Source organism: Ctenocephalides felis, unplaced genomic scaffold (assembly GCF_003426905.1).
Source record: "Ctenocephalides felis isolate EL2017-DRISC unplaced genomic scaffold, ASM342690v1 CF-g0.4_SCAFFOLD_01170, whole genome shotgun sequence".
NCBI lineage: Eukaryota > Metazoa > Arthropoda > Insecta > Siphonaptera > Pulicidae > Ctenocephalides > Ctenocephalides felis.
This window is the reverse complement of record NW_020537324.1, coordinates 59,224,548-59,244,277: the sequence shown is the minus strand read 5'-3', so window position 1 is coordinate 59,244,277 and position 19,730 is coordinate 59,224,548. Positions and strand designations below refer to the sequence as shown.

The window sequence follows — 19,730 nt, the reverse complement described above, 5'->3', positions numbered from 1 at the left end:
CCGTTACGTCAGCCACGCAACGCTGACTCTTAATTTTAATAACTAACCAGCGGCGCGGGATATTTAAAAATTAAAAAGATGAATCGTCACGCGTAAATCTGCGTAACAAGTCCAGCAAAATAATTAACGATAACGATAACGGACACTTGTTCATTAAACACACGCACGGAAGCGTACATCGTACATACTTCTATTACATTAGAACAGTTAGCTCGAACAATATTTGCGTGAAATATTCACGGTTCGCCAATGCGATTATATTTTGGAGATTTAATGTTTAAATGCCCGAAATGTACCGTTACAGAGCCATATTTGCAGAAAAATTATATTGTTTGTTCAATGCGTGTGCGCGGGTTATGTAAGAGGAATTTTAATTTTTAAAAGGCCGGTGGTCTAACGGTTGCTAGAATATTGAATGATTACAATATTTATACGTAGTGTTATGTTTTCTGGTTATTGTTAGTATTCATTATTATAATAATACACACAAATAGGCCCAGTAAAGTGTTATTGAAACAATATTAGAATATGCAGAGTACTCACCAGTCACTACCACCAGAGTCGCATTCTGGAATGTAGACAATCTTGACCTGCAAGAAAAAGAAAATATTTTTATTATGATTGCATTTCTTTATTTTGTAGCGACACAATTAAATAAAATAATTTGATATACGGTTTTATTTTTAAATTGATATATTATTTGATTGATCATAGAACAGTAGTTAATGGCATTGTTTCTTACAATTAGACGAAATCGCTACAAGTTTCCTTACTTAAATTAAGTAATATTTCAAATGTTCGGACTCAAATAGTACATATGGACTCTTACAAGATTTCTGTGTAATTCTTACAAGAAATTTGAAAATTTGTTTTATTTTATGTATTTAGATATTATTTATTTGATTATAGAAACATTAGTTCATGGCATTGTATCTTATAATTTGATGAAATTTCAAATGTTATAACTCATATAATACTCTTATAAGAAATTTGAAAATTTGTTTTATTGTATGAATTTAGATATTATTTATTTGATTAGAGAAGCAGTAGTTCATGGAATTGTATCTAACAATTAAATGAAACCACAACAAGTTTCCTGACCTAAATTAGGTAAAATATCAAATGTTCGAACTCAAATAGTACAAATGAAATCTGAAAAGATTTCTGTGTGAATCTTATAAGAAATTTGAAAATTTGTATTATTTTATGAATTTAGATATTATTTATTTGATTAAAGAAGCAGTAGTTAATAGAATTGTATCTAACAATTAAATAAAATCGTTACGAGTTTCATTACGTCAATTAGGTAAAATTTCAAATTTTCGAACTCCAATAGTACAAATGGAATCTTAGAAGATTTCTGTGTGAATCTTGTAAGAAATTTGAAAATTTATATTATTTATTCGATTAAAGAAGCAGTAGTTAATAGAATTGTATCTAACAATTAAATAATATCGTTATGAGTTTCATTACGTCAATTAGGTAAAATTTCAAATTTTCGAACTCCAATAGTACAAATGGAATCTTAGAAGATTTCTGTGTGAATCTTGTAAGAAATTTGAAAATTTATATTATTTAGATATTATTTTTTTGATTAAAGAAGCAGTAGTTAATGGAATTGTATCTAACAATTAAAAGAAATCGCTACAAGTTTCCTTACCTGCATAAGGTAAAATTTGAAATGTTCGAACTCCAATAGTACAAATGGAATTTTAGAAGATTTCTGTGTGAATCTTATAAGAAATTTGGAAATTTGTAATTATTAGCCAAAGTTTCGTGAACAAAAAATATGCATTAAAAGTGCATTTGACAAATGAATCTGATAGTAGATTATTATTTTTGGCCAAAAAAGTCGTTTTCATCACTTTCTTCGCCTTATCTCTAAAGTTTCTAGACTAAATCTCTAAAGTTCCCATTATGTTGAATATTATATCTGTTGTTGTTATGTTGAATATAAATTTCTATATTATTTCAATTATTGTTTCTTTAATGTATATTAGCTATATAACTCATAGAGTCATTTTGACTCTGATTGTTATATTGATACAGAATAAAAAAAAGTTGAATATTTTTACTTGAAAAATACATATTAACATATAATACATCTTTTATGTTACTTTCTTTTTCCGTAAGAATGCGTTTTTCTGATTTCAATAAATTAACATACTAATTAACTTAAATTGGGCTTAAATTGTGGAGGGTTGACAAAAATTACGAAATATCACATGGAGGGTTTTATTAAGATATCTTGCTAAAAAAATCCAAAATATTTAAAAAAAAATCCAACAATTTTACGTTTTTTTCTAAGTACAAAATCACACGTGATGTTAGGTGAAAAGAGGGTTAATTTTACATGTCACCACGTATCACCAAAGGGGATGAAGAAATCCAAAAATCCTTAAAAAGCGCTTAACTTAAACTTAAACTTTCAAAGTGCTTAATGAACACCCCATATCCTGCAAATACATTGCACTGAAACTCCTTTACAAAATAAAGAAATATTAATTGAACAATGTGATAATATCGTTTCAAAATCTAAATTGGTTCCTAGTCGTTATTCTACTGTCGGTTTCTAGGCGAAGTAGTGTGTCAGTATGTAAATGTGCGTATCTAGTTCAAATGTCTGTATGCACATTGCATATATTTTTTGATTGCAAATCAAAACATAAATTTGTTCACATATTCCGTTTATGCTATATATTATATAATATTATTCGAAAAAACTTCGTAGTATTCCTCATTAAATTAAATCGTATGAGAAACGCATTCCCATGATGTGTAAATGAGGTATACCTATACAAAACGGCGGCTGAATCTTACCTACTTAAAGCGGATATAGTTAATAGTCGTTCTTATAATAATTGTGGTATAATTTGCTATATAAATTAGAATACGGCGAGTTTAATGTACCGAGTTCAAATAAGTATCTATTTACAAGGAGAAGTGTACTGAACCGTACCAACACACGAATAATGGTCTCATTCTATTCTTGAACACAGAAATATTCATTCTAATATAGTTCAATTATTGCTCTAATTAGAGTGTCAACATATGCGCTTTCTTTTACAGATGCGTATTCTACGAGAATGAATTTATAATATAAAGATTTTATGAGATTCTTTCTAAAATTGTATATATTCTGAATAGAAAAAACAACACTTTTTTCTGGGTTTCTTCTTATAATAAAATATCCAATGTAATTTTTTATAGCAGTAAATTATTTAAAATGTGTAATTGCAAATAACCATTAACAATTATCAATAGGTGTGATTTGTAATTTATGTACAATAATTTTAATATAAATATTTTGAATAAAGTTTATATATTGCTAAAAATAATGAATCCCAGAACTCAATGTCAAGCAAAAATAGGGTAATAATATATTGATCGTAAATATCATGAAAAAAATGAAAAACAAAATTATTTTATGTAGTTTGAAAATTGTGAGCTTTTAACTGCAACCCAGATCTTTAATAAAACAGTAACCATTCATATTGTTCCTTTAAACTTTGAATCTGTAACCGTAAATAATATTTCTAGGACCACAGTCAAAAATACTGCCACAATTGCCTCAATTTCTCTAGAAGTAAGACTATTTGTTATAGAATAAATTAAAAAAAAATATTCGATTTTAGAGAGCTTTCTTTAAAAAACTCTATTGAAGTGTATCAGCAAGTTGCATAGAAGTTTGCGCATTTAACAAAGAATGCAAAATGGTATAATACTTGATAGTTTAATAATTGAAAATACTTCTTTAGCTTTACTATTCTGAGTTTTTTTTTAAAAAAAAGGTGTTTTTTTCAATATCATTATTCATTCAATTGTTGAAATATACTCCAATAAAATAATATTATAGTAGTCTGCCCAAAGGCAGGTCTATGGTATGAGAGTACCACAAAATCAATAATTTGCCTCCCCTCCCTTATTTATTATTCCCGTAACCGTTTTATTACCTGGATTGAAACCGTATTATTACCTATTAATTGAAATTTTATGAATTTTTATGAATCTACTGTAATAGATACGAATGTATTTGTTTTGTTCTATAAAATTAATACAGGGTGCCTAACGATATAAATTATATAAAAATTTGAAAATGAATCAATAAATAAAATGTATTGTCTTCTTAAACTATTAAAAATTATACGTGGAATATGTATTATAGAGCAGAACACTAATATAGGCAGTCTCACAATCGTTGCTAAGTACTACAACAAAAAATGTAATGGATAACATAATGTGGGAAATAAAATTTATTTTAAGTAAAATATAAATAATTATTAAAATTATTTAAATTTTAAGTTCGGTAAAGTACTTGATAGCTTCATAATTGTAAATACATCATCATACTTTTGAGTTCTTTTTAAAAAAAAGTTTTTTTTTCAATATTATATTTTTTTCAATATTTCAAACACGCTCTATTGTAATATAGAGTTGTATTCATTTCTATTGGAAATTATTTCGGAGTATTCAATTATTAATAATAATATATACGTAAAATATGTAATGAATATTGATCTCTAATATAGACATTCTCAGAATCGTTGCTAAATACTTAGCGATCGTCCATTAATCACGTGATCGATTTTTTAGTTTTTTTTTGGACCCCCCTTCCGCTTGGTGATACGTCGTGATATTCAGAATTAACCTCCCCTTCCTCCACAAAACATCACGTGTATTTTTAGTTACGTAAAATTTTTCGAATCTACGTAAAAAGTTGTGTTTTTTTGAAAATTTAAGTAAAAAATAAGTACACGTGATATATAACGAGACCCCTTCCTTCCCCACGTAATTTTTTGTGATTTTTTGTCAAACCCCCCTTCCCCCTCACGTGATCAACGGACACCCTCTTACTACAACAAAAAGTGTGATAAAAGCGTTATGAATAACTATTATTAAAATTATTTATTAAATAGATGTAAAGAAACTTATTGATAAGAAATATCAACATTTCTCAGAAATAAGGGGAAACAAGTTGTAAAAACGTATAAACCAAATATAAAATATAAACCGTGTTTGTCTAGAGTCAGTTTTCCTATCGATAAAAATAAATAAGAGAAACATTCCAACCGGATGTCGCGTACAGTATGACGCATGTATCAGTTCAGCGCGAGCGGCGGCGGCGCTCTGCTATCGCAACTCTGGATTTTATGAATGAATGAACCAACATGCAAGAGAGATTTCAACACATGAAAACAAGCCACATGGACATATGCACATATAAACACTACGTCGAAAGCACACAAACACAAAGCCAATCACCTCTCACGGCAAACATGAGAAAACCGTACGTGAATGTAAACTTACAAAGGCGCCACACATACCGGCACAGATGTAAATATTGTTACTCCGAGTGGATGGTACAAGGTACACGCCGAGCCAGCACAAAGGAGAGGCACCGAAGAACGAAGAACTATCTCGCGGACTATTGTGTTTGCGGGTGGAAGAGAGAACGACGGGTAAACGAGAGCTGGTAGATTCCTGGTGAATTTATTTACGGCAGAAACTCGGTTAACCGGACTGATTGTTGTCGATAGGCATTCGGGTAATCAAAATCTGGATAATCGAATGTATGAAGAATAATGTTGAATATAAATAATTAATCAATGTCTATTTAGAAAAACACTTATGTATGTATGTACATAATTTTTTCTTAGATTACATTGCATACATAATACTGAACTGGAGCATGGTTTATTTGTTGACTTTGTATACACATACATCAGTCATATACATTTTATAAGATATCTTTACACTTTTATTTTATATTATTGTATCTAATTATATAGTGCATAATATATCCTTTTCTTTGTCAATAATGTTATAAAATTGGTTGGGAAGGAGATTTTTTGCCTTACTATCTTCCTCCATAGTTCTTGCCTACCCTTTTCCTATTTTTTGCACTCCATAATGACTTGCTCAGCATCCGCCTTAGTCACTCCACCCAACTAGACCATTAATCATGTAATACATTATGTACGAATAATTTGTTTACTATATGTATTTAGTAATTTGCATTTAGTATTCATGAAATAAATAGGTGATAAGTTCAATTTGGTTTAAAACATTTGGCAATTCTCATTTGACGTAAGCAACTTTTCATCTTCATTGAATCCTAATGTCTTGTTTTAGTTCTAATTATAAGTACATACTTATATTTTCCTTATCTTTCTTTCATTTGACAATCTATATCTCAACACTGTAAAGAACTCCATCAATAGAAGCAGTTCTTAGTTTTTATTCCACTCTACACCATGTACAATTGTTTTTATAAATCATGTAGAAAAATGTATTAAGGAAACAACGTACCATTTTTTTTCCAAAATTTCTGGAAAAGAACTATTTTTTGTCAACTTCTGCAAATACTTAGATAATTTTTAGTACCATTTTATATGAAAATACAGCGTAACATAGCCTTGCCATAACATTGCTCATTTTCGGCAGAATTGGAGCCCATGAAGCATATATTATAATATTAATTTTTTATCGTCTGTGCAGATGAAATAGAAAAACAAAAAATATTGTACATGCTTTTTATATTAGCAACTTTCACATAAAAATATATTTTTATTGAACTATGAGTATATTTTGGTCTAGAAGTTCTAAGAAATCGAATTATGTTTTTTTTTATAGTTTAAACTATGTGTAAGAAGATTTTTCAAAATTTAAATTATTTTCAAAAATACAGCTGTTGTCTACGACAACCCTTCTCATTTTACTTGAAATTTTTTTTTCGATACGATATCCATCAATTCTCAACTTCAACTGAACCGATTTACTTAAAATTTTTACAAGGTCTTCTTTATAGACTTCATATCCGTATGAACTATCTTCATCCTCAAATCCGATTTTTACTATTTTTAAAAAAAATCGAGAATATAACAAAAGTTGTACATAATTTCTTTTTAAGACAGTCGCTAATTTGGGGAAAAAAAGTTGTTCCTAATTCATACTATTAAATTATTCTAGATTAATAATACATATACATATACATATTGTTTCTTCAGATTATTTGAAGGACTAAAATCATGAGTATGGTCAGGTATCAATTTGTTTAAACTCCTCCACTTCATCACCTTCCAGAATTAAAACTTTATAAGCCAGTTTTAGACTTTTTTAAATATAGAAAAAATATTGTTTGCCTTTTTTACGAAATTTCAAAAGTCGCATAAAATTCTTGTCTCTAGACCAGAATACCCCCTCAAGTAAAAATTGATAAAGGAAAACCCAAACCATAAATAATATATTATCCACCGACATTTAGAGTACTTCCTAACAAGTATAAATTTAATCTTTTTATAGAACCAATGCAAGTTCAGCGCAGTCAGAACAAGATATACAAATAATTGCATCTATTCTTCGATTCCGATGATAGAAGGAACGTTCGACCGCAGAACTATTGTAATAAAATATACGATAAATAATAACAATAAAATGTTATGATAGAGAGGAGTATAAATAAGCGACTTTGAAGAGGAGTAATGCTCATTTCAAGCGGCGAGCTTTGTACAATTGTAGGCAGATGGCTGGATGATTCCTTATTAAAGTTGATGTACAGTTATTGCCAACTATTTTGCATAATACGCAATTTTACACCATACTGGATAGATATAAATTTAATTGATATATTTGACTTATAGTTAAGATGAAAAATCTAGTATTAAATCTGTATAATTGTTTCAAGTTAATAAAATAATTGGAATCTATCGGAATATGTGAAAACATCTAAAATGTGATAGAACAGAATATTCTTAAAATATCATAAACACGAATAAGTTTAGGCAATAAACTAAATATCCCAAGTATTTGGTTCGTATAAAACTTAACTGTATTTTCTTAATTTATTCGTTTATATTTATGGGCATATATATTTGATGACTATGTGCGATCTCTTGACATTATTTTTTATTTAAATTTGCATGAAAGGTAATTGACCTGTCTCTTGAAATCATTTCCAATAATACTATTAATAATAACATGATAGCAAAATAAGAAAAGTCATTCGAAGTATGAACAACGCATATTCGATGCTTAATGTTTAATTCGATAGATTATAGTTGCAAATCCAAATTTTTTAGCATATAAAATAAATCATTCAAGTTCGATTCAGACATATTCCGAATGCCTACGTAAATATCGAAGTCTAAATGCATGAATGCGAATTAACGTCGATCGAGAGAACCAGTTCTACGAAGATCGTATATTAAATTTAAAGATGAATTATGCGCATCGAATGTGGAGTCTGCTTGCAGAGAACAATATTTTAATCATAGTATATAAACGGCAACATGACTGATGCAGTTTCTGAGTGAGTTCGCTGTGTGTGGGCATCATGCTCATGTTGGTTGGGTTATGTTGATATCGATAAAAGCATTTTCCAAGAATTTCGATTTACGTCAGTTGCAATGTGTTCTGAAGAGATATTACTGTCAATAACTATCCATTATGCGCCAAGGCGCACGTCATGTGCATTTTTTATCACTGCATAACCACTTGTCAACTCTCAAAGGCAAACTAAAGCCGGAAATAATATGTGGCGGAAGAAAATACAGTGGAATTGATGTTACAAGTAAAAACTAGTTAACAGTATGAAGTTTTGAAGTATTCGTTGCCAAACTCTGAATATTAACCCTTTCCGCTCCGTACCGATTCCAAAGCAATCTATCAGCTACTCGGCGCCGCATTCTGGCGAAAGCGTATCTGCTGTACACTTGATATTATTGTGTATGAACATACATTTACAATAATATATAAATTTATTTTCTGCAGCATGAAAAGCAATTTTGTTATAATGAATTAGCGTCGTTCCTTATACATTCCACAAAAAATGCTATATATCGTTTTTTATACGACTCTCTTTTTTTGATGATTTTACGAATTACTTGATGGTTTTGAGCATTTAAAATAAAAAATTATATAACGAATAAGAGTAAAAAATATTTAGATAATAACAAAAATTTTACTTTAGAAATGCTTGACGGTCTTATAAATACTAAATTAGAAAAGCGTTGGAAAAATATTTAAAGAACCTTGAACCGCGAGGTGGTCATCCATGATCTATTAGACGCTTCAATACGAACTGAGTCATTTTGTATACATACTGCGTCGTGCCTCAGAGAAGACAACGGAAAAATATGCTAGACTTACGTTGTCTCCAAAAGGAGACTGTCGGAGGCAAATGGTTAATCTATCATTTAAGGCTCAGGATTAAAATAATACAAATGTATTAACCCTCATTAATTTCAATATTTCATCACAGATCACTCAAAATTTTTAGCGAATTTGTAATTACGCAAAATACTACATTCTATAAAGATTTGCATAGATAGGTAATACACATAAAATTATAAAATTAATACATATACCACATCATTTCAATTTTCAAACCGTGACAAATGATTAAGCCAATATTATCAATAATATATTATCCGATAATAATACATCTGAATATTTGCACACAGTTTTCCAAACCATAATAGCCTGCGCAATCTGTATTCCGAGAAGTTACCGTCATAATGCTAACTGCGAAAACAAATTACTATGAGAAAATTAAAAGTCAGCCGCGGTATGCGAATAAAAAAATGAAATAACATCAGATGAGGAATGGGAACTAGTGGACTTTAAATTCGTTTACGAAATTCAAACTACCGTTATGCCATCCAACGGTTTTCCTTCGCGTAATCAGTCTTGAACAAAATAAATATGCACAACAAACATTCTGTATTGCAAAATCTGTTTTTCAGAGAACTGGATGTCCCAATAGGCGACACAAATCCAGCTGTAACTATTTGCCTAGTCAACAACGACTGCCTGATAAGCCAGAATGTAAATGAATCTTTATATTTTTATGGTTTCAAAATAATAACACATATTCGTATGTAAAATTTACTTAGTTTATTTAATTAAGTAAAATCCATTTCACCTGGATAATATTTAGAGAATTATCCCACATTTTAGCTCAATCTACTTCTATCAGAAAATATCCCACAATATTCTCTTCAAAACTGACAGAAACGCCTATTCTCTATAACATGTGAATTTTAAGTTGACAAAGATAAATGAAATATTGCGACGTTAGACTTGTATATTCAATACCGAACTTTTTGGGAGTAATCCTAATATTCAAAATTAAAAACTGTTTACAAACACCCCTTTATATTACGGTTTGAATCTGTTAAAAAAAATCATGTATTCCAAACCCACCTGCACCTGTTGGATAAACCCAGATGTTCTTGCAATAATTCAATTACGTGGGCACTTCTGCTTATATTTGCTTATTTCATTATTCACGACAAAAATATCAAATAGCACTCGCAAATTAAATCGTCTGGAAGCTTACGTAACTATTTATTTGCCTCATTACCATAATATTATATTTTAATAATATATTTTGCAATATATGTCTATCGAAGGCATGTGGTTCGGACAATGTGTTATTTTCCACTGTGGGGAATATTGATAGAATTATATATTTCTAATGAACATGATTCCTGGCGCGACCTTCAATTTTAAAAATTTTGAAATCTCGAATTAAGGTGATTACTACATTACTTTTCAAATTGTAAGATATTCATAAAATTTTATATTCAAACTTCAAACTAGAAAATTTTCATAAAATTATATATATCTAATAAACATGATTCTAGACCCTCAATTTTCAAAATTTTAAATTTTTTAAATCTTTTTAAACTGAAGAATATTCATAATAATCTATATTTCTAACAAACATGATTTTAGTAAGTGACCCTCAATTTGCAAAATTTTGAATTCTCGAATTAAGATAGTTACAAAATCACTTTTCAAACTGGAAAATATTCCTAAAATCACAAATTTATAATGAACACGTTTCTAAACCTAGACATAATCCTCAATTTTCAAAATTTTGAAAACTCGAATTAAGATTGTTACTATATTACTTTTCAAATTGGAAAATATTCATAAAACTCTATATTTCTAACAAACATGATTTTAGGCGTGACCCTCAATTTTCAAAACATTGAAATCTCTAAATAAGACAGTTTTTACAATAATTTTCAAACTGGAGAATATCCATAAAATTTTATATTTCTAATAAACATGATTCTAGGCGTGACCCTCAATTTTCAAAATTTTGATATCTAGAATTAAGATAGTTACTATATTACTTTTTAAACTGAGAGCCTATTCATAAAAGGCGTGACCCTCAATTTTCAAAATTATAAATATTCATAAAATTATATATTTCTAATACACATGACTCTAGATGTGACCCTTAATTTTCAAAATTTTGAAATTTCGAAATAAATATAATACTTTTTAAACTGCAGAATATTCATAAAATTCTATATGTATTTCTAATAAACATGATTCTAAGGCTGACCCTAAATTTTCAAAAATTTGAAATCTCGAATACAGATAGTTTTTACATTACTACTTTTCAAACGAGAATATCCATAAAATTTCCAATAAACACATTTCTAGACATGACCCTCAATTTTTTTAAATTTTGACATCTCGAAGATAGGTTTATCATAATTTTTAAACTGGAAAATATTCTTACAATTCTATATTTCTAATGAATTCCTTTTCTAGACATGACTTTCAATTTTCAAAATTTTGAAATCTCAAATTAAGATAAGTACTACATTAGTTTTCAAACTAGAGAATATTCATAAAATTCTCTATTTCCAATAAATATGATTTTAGGCATGACCCTCAATTTCGAATTTCGAATGTCGAATTCAGTAGACATTACTTTTCATTAGATTATGAGTTTAAAAATTATAAAAAAAACTAAATCTAAAAACTTACAATTTGTAAGCACGATAAAGACTCTGGTTCGTAATATCATTATTCTCTAGGTACTTCTACCGGAAAATCATTTCTCACAATCAGAGAATTCGAGTCTAACTAGAATCTCACAGCGATCTTATGTGAAACTATGTGAGGTCATTCATACAATACAAAAGAGCTTATAGAGAATTCTTCCAGCCAATGACCGTCATGTTCGTTTGAGTTGTGTATTTGTATGTTAGATATAGAGATGACTAGCGAATTAGGAAACCGCGATATTGCGGATGTGCCAAATTATTAGAGGACACACTGATACTCATACTGTCACAAAAGTCTACATATAATAAATAAGGATACCATTCTGAAATTGTTACGTATGAAACATACAAGATGTGTGGATGTCCTTTTGAATTCGGCTATTCGGTTATTATTAATGGCCTCATAGAACGAGCTTATTATTAGTAAATTATGTGTAGGAGAATATTTTTGATAAGTGTAATTTGTAAGTCACGAAAATAACTAAGAGATTGCTGAAATGGATTTTAAGAAAAAGTACAGAAGTTTTATTGAAAAAAATGAAAAACAAAAAAATACTAGTAATATATTTATATATGTGTATATATGGGGTAGCTAGGAGCGCAAAGCTCGAATTCGACTTTGACGAATTATATTGTGAAAACCAAACCAATTATATCACAACAAATAACACATATCAAACCAACAACTATATGACTATGTTCACTAAACCCCCCGCTAATTCATCATTGTAGAAATGTGATATTTTCTGATTTTCAAAAATTTGGAACTTAGTCTTTTCACCCTAAAGGTGTAATTGGAGGTTTGCCAGTTTGTTTTATTCAAATTATGCTTCAAATTATTATTGAATGTTTTATGAGGTATATTTAACAAGCAATAACTATATACTAACTAAATTATAAAGCCAGTGGGCAAACAGGTTCAATGTCTTATTTTTAATTTTAAAGGAATTTTACAAATTAATAGCTACAATATTTAACTAATGCAAAATATAAATTTTATGGATAATTTTTTTACATAGATAACACTGTATATAACCTTTGATTAGCACTTCGTCAGAAATATCCATTAGCAGAGTTGGAATATAAATTTCTTGAATAATTGCTAAACTCTATTAAAAATAATTACCAGCCCATCGCCGAAATAAAAAAAAGTTTGAACAAAAACATACTTTAATAATCGTACATTTCGACGCATGATGTGTGTCATCATCCAACAAATCAACCACGACATAAACAGAAACTTATAACACTAAAATTAGTTTTCAATTAAAACTTTAATAAGAGAAATACAACTAAAAATTTAAATTCAAAGCTAATGGAGAGGACTAATGCCTCCTAGGCAAAAAGATACTTATCGATTCACAAAGAAGTGGATGAAAAAAACTTTTTTATAAATCTGGACTCCGACTTGTAAACAATTTTAGTACAACTACTAGTACTATTTTTACCAAAACAAAAACCCCTTTTAATATAGAATGACTTAGAAATCTCGTCTATCAAATAAATTGTTTACATTGCAATTTAATTTACATAGGAGAAATAAGCCAGAACTTAATTAAACGTTTACAACAACATAAAAACAATTCAAAAAATCCGAGACAATTTAAAAGTATGCTTGCAGACCAAATTTATACTTTAAAACATAATATGGACTTTTCTAACCCGACCGTACTACAATTCGAACAAAATTTATTTAAACGAAGAATTATAGAAGGATCTTTTTTAACTATTTATAACAATAAGACAATAAATAAACGGAATAATAAACACATCAATTGTCGAAACGTATAATTGATAGAAAATATTTTTCTTTCAGGTTTTTAATTTCGATGAATGGGCTGCTAATAATTTCAAATATGTATCAACGTCAAAATATCAATAAAATTAAATTTGAAACACTGAATAGTCACAAACTCCAATTATCTTCTTAATGAGACAATTTATCCTAAGAAAATTGTCAAAAAATTGTCTTTTAATAAATTAAATCAACTCACCTAATCGCAACTCCATGATATATTAATTAACACAATTATCACATAGTATCCCAAATAACCATCAATTCGAAATATATCATTGTTTTCTCACGATTTGGCATAGTTTTCACAGTAACACTATCCACCGTAATTATCTGCCTCGAATTACGTCCAAAAATCAATTTCAGTCGAAACAAACACGCGCGAACAAAGCACACCGACTGCCGCGGACGTACTGACCGAGTTCGACCGCGGTCGAAAGGGTAGCCCCGCCGAGGAACGAACGGCTGAAAGACTGAAAGATCGGGAGAGCGTGAGTACGCGAAGAACGTGCGAACGTCGAGCGTGCGAGCGTGAGACTGTTCAGTACGCTGCACGGTGTTGTTCCGTAGCGGTCGACAGGCTCACCTACGATAAATTTACTCCCGTCCGATGTCGCTGCTGACGCTGAATCTTGGAAAAAGGTCATAGTTTTGTCATCGTCTATTGCCGATTTATTGACAAAATGGTGTAAACGCATGTTTAATCACATTTTTCATATTGAATTAAATTATATTAAGGATAATTTGGAATTTAAGTTAAATTATTTAACTAGTAGTAAGTAGCATTTTTTCTTAAGGCAAATTAACTTTCCGATACAGTAGGCCCTCGCTTTACACGGCACTCTGGGTACACGGTTCCCATACTACACGGAGCTAAAAATCCGACATCCCTCCGACTACACGGACTTCTTATTACACGGTATTTGGTCAACAGCCCATAAGTTCGTTGTGCAAAAGGGTATTGTTGTAAATTTTGTTATCGACTTTTATCTTTTAGACATGCCTGATTGTATAATAGCCGCCTAAGAACACGTTTGAGCTGATTACTGCGTCGCGCCAATTTTTGAATAAGGTGTCAATTTCGTCACGTCATTTACGTCATTTCGTCCGTATTTCTCCTACTTCAAGTTGTATTTCTTGGTCTCCATACAACGCGATAAAAATGGTGCGATTTGTACCAACTCTGAGTCTCTCATAACACGGTTCCCATACTGCACTATGTAAGGTTCCATAGAACGCACTACGAATTAGCCTGAATTGTATGTTAAATACGAGTTTCTTATAGCACGGTTCCTATACTGCACGGTACGCACTTGCCGCGTAAAGCGAGGGTTTACTGTACATATACGTAATCAACTTACTAGTGGTGGATGGCATCGTGCCTTATGGTAAATTGCTGGAAATTTCTAAAAAAAAAGCTTTCAAATTATTTTGAAAACTTTGAAAGAATAAGATTTTTGAGAAAGTTAAAATTTTAAAAAAAAATGGATTTTTGAAAAAAAAAATGATTCATAGTCTTTGTACTATGTAATATAAAGTCTATGAACAAATGGCATATTTTTACTTTTTGATATGTAAAAATTTTCATTTTCGATTATTTTATGATTACTATCATTACCCTGTAGAATTATAAATATTAAACTTATTATTATTATAATTTTCGTGTTAAACTAATAAAAATATATTCATTAGTTAACTTGAACAAAAGTTTGTGATAAAATAGTTTAAAATTAGTTGTAATTAGCATTAGGCCTCAAGGCAAGTTGCATAGATAAAATATTCAGCTGTTTATTCCGAAAATAACATTTTCGCTTTCAATAATAAATAATTAATCCGATTTTCAATTGATGTCTTTCATGCTTATACTATCTGAAATTGAATATAATATAATGTATGAATTAAATCAATTTGTTTAACAAATTTTATTTCAAATCTATATGGTGTTCTAAAAATGTATTTCATTTAAGTGTGAACGTCAACTGTAATCAGTAGCTACTTGCAAACGCCACAGCATACGCACCACATACACCACATACATATGCTTCAGCATAGATTCTGATTAGAATCGCTCAAACTCCCGACGAAAATCTAAATTTTGATAATTTTTTATATTTCAAACCCTTATCGGAGGCCTATAATATTTAGGTACGTTATTTTAGTCTACAAAATCTATCGTTATACAAAGTTTTATGAAAATCGTCAGAAACATTTTTTTAAGTTAAGTTACGAAGAAACGCCCCGGCCAATCTTTTCACTTTTCTGCTAATTACAAAGAAACGGTTTGGCTGATCGTCGCACAAAACTGATTAACTCTAGTTCTTATTTTTTTAGAATTTTTGAAATCGGTCAAGTGGTTTGAAAAACGTCGGGTAAAGGTCAAAAAAAAGACTTACATATATACACACACATACTTTTTCAAAATTAGGTCTCATTTGATTCAGAATTAGTATATTAGATTTTTTGGTGAAAATATAAACTTCTTTATGAAGTAAATCATTTGAAATAAATTAATTTTAATCAAATTCCTACTTATTTTTACAAAATTTATTATTAAATTTTCACACTTAAAAGCAACTCACTTGAAGCTTAATTTAATACTTTCCGTGTCTGCGTGTTAATAATTACATAGTGTGCATATCAAATTGTGAACAATGAATCATTTTTATAGTGCGGGTTTAATATGTATACTAACAAAGCGCCAGGCGCGTTATTATAAAGATAGTTAATTAGTCATATTATTTCAAGCCATTACGCAATCTACTGCAATAATAAAAAACATTTTAAAATACAATTTTATAGGAAGAAAATGGATTTTCCCAAGCCACAATAAGAAAAATAACCAATGACTAATTGAAATATTTGATTATCTATTAAATTTATATTTAAATTATTTTTACCATTTGATTGCATGATCCGCGAAACAGAAAATTTAATATATATTTTTTATTTTTTATTTCTATTATTTATAATATATTCATTATATATTGTATATCTTATTCAGTATAATATTATGTATTTATTTACATGTAATTGTGATATATGACCATTTTCATATCACTCATTTAATTATTCAATCATAAGTATCTATCTTTATTTTTTCATTCATACATTCTCTACTCTAATCCAATTATCTCAATTTTTCTTAATATTATTTTTTTTGTTTTCAAATTTTTATTTCTAAATTTGTACTTTATTTATTATTAAATTTAAATTAATAATATTAAATAGTATTAAAATATATTATTCTCTACACATATGAATTTATGTATCTAATGCAGTTTTCTCAATTCATGTTTCGCAGAAACGTTATGACTATTGAAATAAAAATAACGATTCAATCATTTCAACAAATCAAATTTGAGATTATTAATAATAATTATCGACTATCATTGCCCTACCACATGGCCTGCTATTAATTATGAATGGTGAGAAAACATCACGATTTGCGTAACATTTCGAAGTGATTCATAACCGTTTCTCATTAATTTGAAAGTAGTTTTTGTTAGTACCTACAGATTATGACATTGCGCTTGTAGAGTGTAAATTTTGCACTTATAGTTAGAGATATATCAATATAGTCAACAAAAAATTGAATTATGAGAAATAATTAAATGTGAGCAAAAATATTGTAATTGCTTCTCACATAATATTTTATGTTCGACATTAATATTTATAGATTTATAGAGTGCACGAAATAGAATGATTTACAGATGTATATCTAATTTATTTTGTTTTAACATGATAACAGGAGTTATCTACTCCAGTATTTTCAAAATATCGTTTTTTAATTTTTGGATTTTTTCAATGTTTAACTATTCAGTATGTGTACCAGAGAACTTTAGATAATTCAAATTATTTTTTGAGATACAGGTATTTGAGCATGCTAATTCTACCTCTGTTTCCTTCTTCCGCAAAACTTTAAAAATTCCGCGAAACTTCTTTTTCGATATGATACCCACGATTTCTCAACTTCTATTGGACCTTTGAACCGATTTACTTGAAAAGTTCTACAGAGTCGTCTTTACAGATTTTTTTCAGTATAAAGTACGCTCATCCCGAAATTTCGATATTTTCTATTTTTTTTAAAAAAATCAGACAGTTGCTATTTTGTTAAAAAAAATTATTAAAACATTTTCCATAGATCAAACAATACCGACATTATTCTAGAAATAATATTTTTAAATCTTCGGGTTAATTGGAGAGCTAAATTCATTGGTATGATCAAGTCAAACTTATTTAAAGCCCCCACTTTATTACCATGTAGAATTTAAACTTTCAGACTATTTTCAGTTTTTAATTTTTTTTTTATTCTCAGAATATTTATTAATAACTTTCAAAAATCGCATAAAATGTATGTAACTGTAACGAGTAGAACTGTAACTACGTTATGGGAAGTTTTAGCAATTTGCCATAAGACATGAAGCCAGATAAGAAACCTAAATTAAAAATCATCAATTTGATAATAATTTCGTGAAGGTTTGAAAAATCTTTGATTTCTTTTACGTATGTTTTTTTAAGTTTTATTTTTAGGTGTAGTTATACTCCATTAATCCTTTTAATGGAATTTCATAGCTTGTAAAAATTAATAATATACAAGCATAATATATGCATATGCAAATATTGAAATTATATAAGTTATTAATTAGTTGAAAATTAAGTAATTTATTAGCATTTTTAAAATAATCGATTAACAAGAATTGTTACAGCACAAACTTTTTTTAATATGATTTATTATAATCGTTTACAGATTTGTCATCTAGTATTTGTCAAATGGGCACTTAGGAATGAAATAATGTTACATTTTGAAATGAAAATTGCGGAAAGTGTTAATAGTTCTAAGAAGCCAGGCCCACCAGACTGAAGAAAAAATTACCCAATGATCTCATTCAGTAACTTTTGTATTATTTTTCCTTTTCTTTTTTATTATATTATACTCCTAATAGATTTTACTCTAAGAGTATTTATTATAAACAAACTATAATGTTATCCCTTCTTAACTTCTCGTAGGGCAAGTTATAGTAATCGCAAAAAAATCGAAAATAAAAAATTTTATATATCTATTTTATAGAGATTTTAACAATAAGTATAATTTTTTTTTACATTTCTATCGGTTCCGTACCAATGCTTATCCGCGGCACTTACGCGCTTTGACATTTCGTCTCTATGCAGTTCAAGCAGTACGATTGCTTTGAAAAAAAGTTCAGAATTTCCAAAATATGTCAAAATGAAGAAAACATTTTTTTTTCAACAAAAAGTATTTTTTTTCAAATTTGTAGTTTCTCAAAAATCTAATTTTTTAGAAATAAAATTGTTTCAAAAATGTCAATCGTTTTTTAAAAAATAATAATTTTTGGTACGGAAAGTTTCAGCAATTTGCCTTAAGGCACGATGCCATGCGCCCCACTAGTTTATATTGTTAACAATCTCTGCTCATTGTCTTACCTAACAAGTTGCAGAATAGATTGAATAAAAAAAGTTCTAGTTGTCCATTTAAATGGTAAGTTTATCGAACTTGAAAGCTCATTGTCAGCGTTGCGTTGCGGAATTTGGCGCGATATCAACATCAACCCATCCAGCAGCAGCGATACATAAAACGAGCACAACATTGAGGTTGAGAGAGTACAGTCTCGGTAAACTTCACTGACAAAGGAAACCGCGCTGTTCTGACGTCACTCGACATGAATGAAGTCCCCGTCTCGGTCGTACATAATATATTTTTCAGTCGAGCGATCTCTCACAAACAGAATTCTCTCACAGATCTGACATGCACACTTACATAGCAAATAGATATATGTGTAGTGTCAAAAAGCGATGCAGATTCGCTGCACCGTTCGACGCCAAGGCGCCCGGCAGGCGAAAGAAAGAGACTATATGTAATACCAGCTGAACGCGGATCATGTGTATTGGTGTCCGGCACCAACACACGTCGGAACCGAATTCCAAAGAGCTTGTAAATGTGAGATCTGTGAGATGAAAATGTGAATGGCCGTACATGCAACAAGTAATATACCGTTTGTAGGAGTAGACTCGATGCATCGGCCGAAAAGAGACGTCGTCAGAGGAATTCGTTAGTGGGGACGGAATAAGCATTGTGGATGCTGTCCGGTGCGTGTTTTCCGATGTTT

General features: G+C 29.4%; 1 long non-coding RNA gene across 1 annotated transcript in view; it reads right to left on the bottom strand.

The window, feature by feature from the left end:
* The window catches only part of LOC113366501, a 34,862-nt gene extending 20,729 nt beyond the window's left edge, over window positions 1–14,133 (bottom strand). The window contains exons 1-2 of the long non-coding RNA XR_003366279.1: window positions 13,805–14,133; window positions 544–590 (exon numbers count right to left, since the gene is read on the bottom strand). This is a non-coding gene — a long non-coding RNA (uncharacterized LOC113366501). The remainder of the gene's footprint in view (window positions 1–543; window positions 591–13,804) is intronic.
* Window positions 14,134–19,730: the final 5,597 nt, after the last annotated feature.